This window comes from Apteryx mantelli, chromosome 3 (genome assembly GCF_036417845.1).
Source record: "Apteryx mantelli isolate bAptMan1 chromosome 3, bAptMan1.hap1, whole genome shotgun sequence".
NCBI classification, from domain to species: Eukaryota; Metazoa; Chordata; class Aves; order Apterygiformes; family Apterygidae; genus Apteryx; species Apteryx mantelli.
Genome location: NC_089980.1, coordinates 20,289,694 through 20,298,163, shown reverse-complemented (window position 1 = coordinate 20,298,163; position 8,470 = coordinate 20,289,694).

The following is an 8,470-nucleotide window of genomic DNA, read 5'->3' as shown; positions in this document are numbered from 1 at the left end:
GGAGACTGGCAAGGAGCCTCTTTAAATACTCTACACAGTCTCTGATTTCTCTAGCAGTTTGGATTTTGGTGCATCTGGCCACAACAATGTCTGCCACTCTGAGCATTTGCTGGGCATGTGTGAAGAAGGTGGCAGTGAGGGGCTGAAGCATCTTTAAAAATCCTCCGTGTCCTGCTGGGAAACACCCTGTACCAGCGAGGCTAAGGGCATCTTCAACTAGCTGCCTTAGGGGCTCTTTAGCTTCAAAGAAGGTGTTGAGGATTTGGCACAGAGTAGCTGTGACCACCGTCTGGTCAAGATTCTCCACCTCTTTTCTCATGGTGTGACATTCCTCTTCCAGGCTGCTTTCTCCCCTGCTTTGCCCTGGCCATCCCTCCTGCTGGCTTACATGGCTGCAGATGCTCTTGCTCAGCTGTAGGAGAGCCCAGCAATGTTTTACCAGATCCAGCTTCGTATCTGGACTGGATGAGTCTGCTAGGAGCATGCAGTAGAAGACCACTGTTTCCACATGAGTACTGAACTCGCTCTTGGAGAGGTGCATTGAATCTGGGCAAGACAGGAGAGCCAGCAGCCTGCTCACACGCTGGGAGAAGATTCCATTTCTGTCCTGTAGCTCCTTGCTGCCCATATCGTCAACAAGCAGGGAGGTAAGCTCTCTGATGGTCCTCTCCGTTAGCTGGAAAGCGTAGTCTTTGGAGAGACTTATTTGCTGATCACAGGAGTGTTTAAGATCACTGTGCTTGGCTGTATGGAGCAAAGGAACACACCTTTGAAGGAGCTGCAAAGTCTGGGCCAGACTCTTCTGTCGAGGAGAATCTCTGAGCTCCTGGAGGCACCTTGCTGTCAGATTATTCAGCAGAAGCAAGGCCTCAGAAAAGACCTGGAAAGCAGCCAGCAATCCTGGCATGTCCTCTGCATCCTGCAGCATGCTCAGGCACTCCAAAAGCCAATTGGCAGCCTGAATTATCCTCCTCATCTTGGCAGCATCTTCGATCTGAAGGATCTAACCAGCACAGAAGAAAAAAGTGTCAGAGTGGCTAGAGGTCAAATATCACTGTTCACTTTTTCTTTCCTTGTACAGCTCTCTCTATAAACCTCATCACAAAGCACTGCCTTGTGTAACCCAGTTGAGAACAGGTCGCAAAACAATACAGCGCAGCTTACAAGGTGTGCCTGCTGCTGCACACTGCAACTTCCCAAGCCAGTGAAGAGAGCTGGGCACCTCCAAGAAGAGTCTGGCTCCATTTTCTTTACAACCCCCCAACTAGGTAGTTGCAGACAGCAGCTAGATCTCTCTGTTGCCTCACTGTCCCCAAGCTGAACAGGCCCAGCTCCCTTGGCCTCTCCTCCTACACCAGATGCTCCAGCCCCAACCATCTTGGTGGCCTCTGCTGAACTCACTTCAGACCATCAATGCCTTTCTTGTACTGGGAGGGCCCCAAACTGGACACAGCATCCAGACAAGGTCTTAGAAGTGTGAACAGAAGGGAAGAATTGCTTCCCTCGGCCTGCTTGGGGAGGGAATTCTTGCTAATACAGCCTGGCATGCTGTAAGCGTCATCGTTGCAAGAACACACTATGGCCTGGTCATGGCTGGACAAGCAGCCAAGTGGATGACACTGCAGCGATTATACGAAAGAGAAGAGGAGTGTTTTGCCCAGCAAAACAATCCTTGCTCCACTGGAGCTTCTCCCAAGCCATGTCCTGATACGGGGGATCTCTCATCCCTCCCATAGCTGTACCTTTGCCCATTGCTGCATCCCAGCCCAATCTCTTCCACTGCTGCCCTCCTCTTGCGTTACCTTCACTGTGTCTGTTAAGACCCTTTTTGCTGACGCAGCAAACTCCTCCCTGTGGTTAGGGATGTCCGGCTGTATGTGGAGCTTGTGGGCTGCCAGCAGTATGCACCTCCCTGCCAGGATGAGAGACTTGGCTGCAGGACACATCTCCTCCTTGAATACCTCATCGCCGGACTCCTCAGCCAGCCTGGAACAGAAGCTGCTGGTCACAGCTCTTCACCATCCCCTGAGCACCACCCTTGAGCAGAAGGGGCAAGGACGCTCAGCCGGTGATGGCCGGCCCTGGTGTCCCCCTGCTGTGCATTTGATGTGGGTCCAAGGGACAGCCTTTAGCCCTATGGCTCAGCCAGTTTGGCCTTGCCAAATGCTAGTGATATGACTCAGGCTTTAGCACAATAATTAGCCATGCCAGGTCTGGTCATTGCCCAGTAATAATTGCCTAATCTGTGATTTTGAGCTCCAGTTTACTGAAACATTCAGTAAATTGGATGACTATTACTTTAATGGTGTGTTTAGATCAAATATTGCATGTTTGGGTTTTGCTTACTTTGTGCAGCTGCGAGGTTTTACCCCAAAAGAAATCAGTCCATACTTGGAGGAGGACTAGCAGATTTAGAACATCCTTATATAATTAAGTTTGTGAGACAGTCAGAAAGAAGTGGTAGCAAATAAGCTTTTCAAAACATAAAAAAAAAACCCTGAGTGGACCAAGACTGAGGAGGAATAACCCCCCTCCAGCAACACCTACATATCCTGGTGAAGAATTTGGGATGCTGACAACTCACTATACCCTTCCACTTGAGGAAGAAGGGCCCTCAACCTTGGTGCATGGATGCTGCGAAGAGAATTTCACAGTGGAGAGAAGAGGCAGGTACTTGTATCTATTGATTTTATTGTGTCACTAATGATTCTTAACAGAAATTGGGTGATTTGGATTACCAATGTTAGTATTCTTGTAATGGGACTAATAATAAGTGGCTGTTGTAGTTTGCTTTGCCTGCTAAAACAACAATCAGATCAATCAAACTAACAATAGTTAAAAATTCTTTTGGACCTGCGAGCTCTGTCCTTTGGTTCCCCATAACTAAACTGTGCGGGCAGTAAGGTTCAGGCATGTCTTGAGGGTGGAAAGCACCCTGCAGTGAGAGCTTGAAGCTAGTCTTACTCCTCAAGAAGAAAGTTAAAGGCAGGTGGGTCACAGACCTGCGACAGGAGCTGCACAGCTTGCACACTCTGCTCTCCTCAGGACCCTTCTTAGCTGGCCAGTGGGACTGTCGGGCAGTCACCGCCTGGGAAAGGGGGTAATGCAAAGCACTGGGGGTCAGCACCCTCAGGCACTGAGGAAGGAAGGGCATTTTTCCACGGGGCTGGTACAGCACAGTTGTCTCGCCCAAAGGGCTGACCAAGGACAGGCTGTGCTTAGGTGTATGAGAGATGTCAGGAAGAGCTGTGAAGAGCAGGGAGAGAAGCAACATGGAGGACAGGATGGTACACAGGTCAGACAAGACGCAGGAAGGCTGCAAGGAGCAAAGGGAGCTGAACGGGTGGCAGGATGCCAATGTTTGAATCCCTTAGCTGGGCTCCTCCTGGGAATTAGCAAAGCCACTGGTGGCACTGGGAGAGCGTCACCCCTCTGATCAGCTCTGGTGGGGGGATCAGGATCACACATGCAGCCAGGGGAATGCATGGCTGATTTCTGGCAGCAAAGAGACACCAACATAGTGGGCTTGAGTTCCTCTATGCCGTGTCTCCTCCAAGCACTTAAAGATAGCCCTGCTTTGGCCCATCATCTTCTCTTTTCCTAATCCTGTTCCCCATCCTGCACAGTTCACCAGCTGTCTTTCCCAGGAGCTGTGTCTTGGCCCAGCTGTTTCCTCTACCCCCCATCCTTTCCTCTTCATCATTTTACTCTCCAGCCATGTTCCCACCTCTCCAGCAGGGTGCAAACAGGGAGCACAGGAGAGACAGGCTCCATGCTCTCCAAATGCCTCCCAGCCCACAGTTTCCTTGCCCTCCCTTCCTTCTCCTCCCTAGCCCCCAAATCTGCTCAGGAGACACCCAGCAAAATTACCTTCTTGCAACAGAAGCAAGTTCTTCAGTGGCTTTGGCTAATTTTTCTGCATTCTCCCCTAAATTGGGAAAGTCCTGACAAATTCCATCTTTCCATTCCAGGGCTATGATTAGATGACAGAGCTGCGCAGACATGGGGCAAAGGATCCTTTCAACAGTTTTGTTTTCTGTTATAGTCACAAGGTCATAAAGAGGCTCCATTGTGTCCTGCCTGGAAACAGGAAATAAACCCTGGGATTATTTGGGATCCTTTGCAATGTAACAGTAATCAGCTTTAACAGCAAGCTTGGATGTGGACAGCAGTTTCTGGCCTTGAATGCCCCCAAAACACTGGAAATGCTACTGGATTTAGTTTCTTCCAATCCTGCAATGAGGTTAGTGACCAGCATTTACCCCAGCAGCAAACTTGCCCCAGCTTCCCCAGCATGGATCCACCAGTTCTGCAGTCCTGCCCACAAAGTGTCCTTTCAGCTTCACTAGGTGGCCAAGGGAAGGCTATGCCCCCAAGCCCAGGCATCCCAAAATCATGAGTTTATATCCACGCCTCTCCAATCAGCTATGCTGTTTGTGACAATCTCCACCTCCCCTGTGATCCTAGCATGCATTTCACACTGGCCTGCGCAGACAACCCTGTGCAGCCGCATACAAACCGCTTCTGTCCATACCAGGGATCTTGGAGTCCAGTCAGGATGGCTGAGCCTATCTCAGAGTAGGAGAGCTGGAATGGAGAGCTGGCAAAAGCCTGTGCTTGACTGCTTCTTTACACAGATCCTGGGCATCCATTTCAAAAGAAATAAATGTGTCTTCTCTATTAGCCATACAATCGCACTGTCTGTCAGCCAGTGTGGCAAACACCATCCCAATGTCGCAGAGGTGCAGCACTCCCAAAGATGCTGCGTTCCTTCAGAGCCTTTCAAATTCACTCAAACACACTATTAGACCCCAGAGAATCCATGAAATTAGGTACACCCCAACTGGAGGAAAAGCTGCAATAGGACCTTGCACTTGAAAGACCATCAGGGAGTTCAGCGTGGCCCAAATCTGCAGAAAACAGGGCTGGGTGTAGCTTTGCTGCTTGTTAGACTGTGTGTTAGCTGTCGACGGTATTGCAGCCCTCTGTAAGCGGAGCTCTTTGCGAACGCATCCTCCTGGTGCCCGAGGTCAGCAAGGCGCTCACAATGCAGGCAGGTTGATTTCTTATCAGCCTCATCAGCACTCGTCTTCTGCCTGTCCTGCAGCAGTGTTACATGAGCCCGGAGTGCAGGGTAGCAAAACAAGTATTTCTTTACCTGGGTGCAAATGGTCCTTCCTTTGAAACCTGTGTGGATCACAAAGATGCAAGGGAGCGCTCGGGATGGGATCAAGGTCTGTTTGCAGCAGGGAGACCCTGTAGTGGTGACGTTATCTCATAGCAACCAGCTGTCAGCTGGTCCCTGGCCTCCCAGGGGACACAGGGGTGTCCACGCAAACACGGAGCTGGCCCGGCTCCCAGCAAGGCTCGAAAGGATGCCAAGAGAGGTGTTTGTTAATAAGGAAGAACTGTATGCATGTAAACAGCTCCTGGGCAAGGATACACCTCCGCAAACCCACAGGGGTGAATGTCATCATTAATTATGTATTAGTTACCCATAACTCAGTCTCTGTTGTGGATGCTTTGAAAAATGAAGCTGGAAAACAAGTGTCCACTGCCAACGCAGTCCCAGGGTCCTCGGTGGGGGGGCTCCTTGCACATGTGGGGCAGCTCGGGGTGTACACAGGCATCTTTGGTTCCTCTGCGACTTCTCTGCGCTGCTTCAGGTGCTTTCTGGAGGCCCTCTCCTCCTTCCTGGGGCTCTTGCAGGGCTCCTGCCAGGGTCGCGGGGGCTTTGCCAGGGACCTGCGGGCCACTCTCACCACCTCAGGCTGTCCCCAGGTCCCGGCGACCTGGCAGGGACTTTTCCAGGAGCCTGAGACCCTTCCCAGGCCCTCGGGGCTCGCTGGGGCCTGCAAGGCTGTCCTAATCACTCGACTCCCCCCTCCTCCCCCCCCCGGGGCCTGGCACTACGGGGGCTCTGCGGGGCTTTTTTTCAAAGAGCCCCCGGGGCCGTGTGGGCGTTGGGGGAGCGGCCACGCCCTGCCCCGCCCGGCCCCGCCCGGCAGCGGCGGCGGCGGCGCGGTTGCCATGGGGACGCCCCAGGGCCGCGCGGTCGCGGGGCGGTGACGACAGCGGGGCCGTTGGGGGAGCGGCCACGCCCTGCCCCGCCCGGCCCCGCCCGGCCCCGGCGGCGGCGGCGCGGTTGCCATGGGGACGCCGGCGGGCCGCGCGGTGGTGACGACAGCGGAGCGCGCCGCGGCGCGGGCTGAGCGCGGCCGTTGGGGGCCGCCCGGCTGGGAGCGGCTCGGCGGGGGCCGCGGGGCCCGGCCCGGTGCCGAGCGGTGGTTCAGCAGCTGCCCCTTGCGGAGGGGGAGCCGCCGGTACGCGCCTGGCGCAGAGCCGTGGCAGCCCCCGCCCCTCAGCGTGCCCCCGCTGGAGCCCGCAGCTGAGGTCCCCGGTGCTCCCCTAGCCGCGGCCCTGCCGGCGCCGGTGGGACGCCTCCGCCCGGCCGGGGCTGAGCCTGGCCCCCGGCGAGGCCCTGGTGCCCGCTGCGGGGTCCTGCCCCTCCGCGCCACGCGGCCCACCGGGGAGCTCGGGGGCAGCCGCCGCCTCCGCCCTCGGTGGGGTGAGCTGGGAAGGGGCAGGACCCCGAGGTTAGGAGCGGGGAGGTGCTGGGGGTCCCTCGCAGTGCGATCCCCTTCCCTCGCCCTGCCAGGATGTGCCCGGCCCAGTGCTGGGGCAGGAGGAGGAGGGAGGCTCGGGCCTGTCCCCACCAAGCCCTCTCGTCTCCCTTGAGGCCAGCGGCACCTGGCGACCCAGATGCCAGTGCTGCGTTGCAAGGGGTGGCAACGGCTCAGGGCATCTGCCCGGCTCCAGCCCACCCAGAGTACGGTCTGTGACAACGGGAGCAGCCAGCAGGATCCCAGTGCTGGAGGCCAGGGAAACGGGTGAGGAAAGAGCCAAAATCCTCCCTACAACTGCCCCTTTCTGCTGCTCTCTAAGGGCCGGAGCTGGGAGCCCCCCGGTGATGGGGCTGGATCCCCGGCAGGGTCTGTGCCCCGCACCGCTGGGGTTTGCGTGCAGGACGGGGCGAGCGGGGGGGCCCAGCCTCCACCGTGGCTCTGCAGGGCCGAGGTGCCAGGAGAGCAAAGGGGCGAAGCCAGGTTACTCGTGTGGCTTTTGCTTCCCTGCGCTTACCGGCAGGGCAGGTTTGCTGGCTGGAGCCGGTGTCCCTGGAAGCTCATTTCCACTGAGTCTCCGTGACTTGTGCATCTCTTTCCCCTTCCTCAGCATTGCTCCAACCCCGTGTACATACACATCGAAATGCAATGTTACTCCTCAGAGCCCCAGCGACAGATTTGTCCTCATTTGCCCCCAAAGTTCTTGCGCTGCTTCAGTGACGAACAAAAAGCACCACCCTCCATCTCAACCCTGCCCAGGCTCTTTCGGAGGCTGGATGCTTTACAGGAGTTATTGTTGCTGGAATGTGGGGAAAAAAGCTAATGGGTATAAAACTTACATTCAAAATCTAGAAATTGGGTTAAACAAAAAAAATATATTTTTTTTAGCTTTTGTGCTTGCGTAATCTTTGGCAGTGGGTTTGCTTCAGGCTGGCTGGAGTTAACATTGGGAGTGCAGCTCCAGCCTGGCAAGCGCTGCTGTGATCTTGTGTGTTTTCCAAGGGCAAGAGCACGTGGCAGCAAGAAAAACAGAAGAGAAAAACTGACAAAGAGATGAAATATCACAGTCCCGGGTTAGGACATTGTGTTTCTGTGCCATATGCCAGGCTGTCTAGGCATTTCTAGAAGTTTGGGCTAAAAATCCAACGAATTCTGGGGGCTTTGGGGCTCTTCCTACACATAAATGTGGGTTTGCTTTAGTAGGCAGCTTGCAAGGCTGATCGTCCTGTTGCGCTGGTGGGTCAGCTGTCCGCGACACCTCGAGCTGCCCTGCTGCTCTGATAAATGATGCACTAATTATAGATCCCATCCTATACCTCTTGTTCAAGCTTTGCCTTTTAAAATGCTGTAAATATGTATATAAAGCGTTGCAAAACTTTAAAGAATGCATTTAAGAGGGGGTTGCCAAAGGCTGGGATCAAGCACATGAGAAATTCAGTATGTCCAAAGAGAACAGCGGTACAGGTTAATTCCTTTAAAGGACCAAACAAAGGTTTTAATTATGGCAGATTTTTTTTTCTTTCAATAATGAAGTAAATGCCCGAAGAAGCTGAAAAGCCAGGGTAGGGCAGCACGACTGCTTTCCATATAACCAGGGTTATCATTTTTGGAACTGAGGATAAAGAAGTGCCTGGGGCCAGAAGGAACCTAAACTTCAGCTCTGCCTCCTATTTTAAAGTTGCACTAATTTCATTGAAGCTAGTAGAGTAAAAGCAGAACCACATTTGCAAAAAACCTGAACGTCGAGTTGGGATAAATAACTTTTTCTGACAGAAGCTGTGTTTTTTAGCTATTAAAAGGGAGTTTATAGTTCAGGCTATTTACTTTGAATGGGAGCTCTTCCCTGA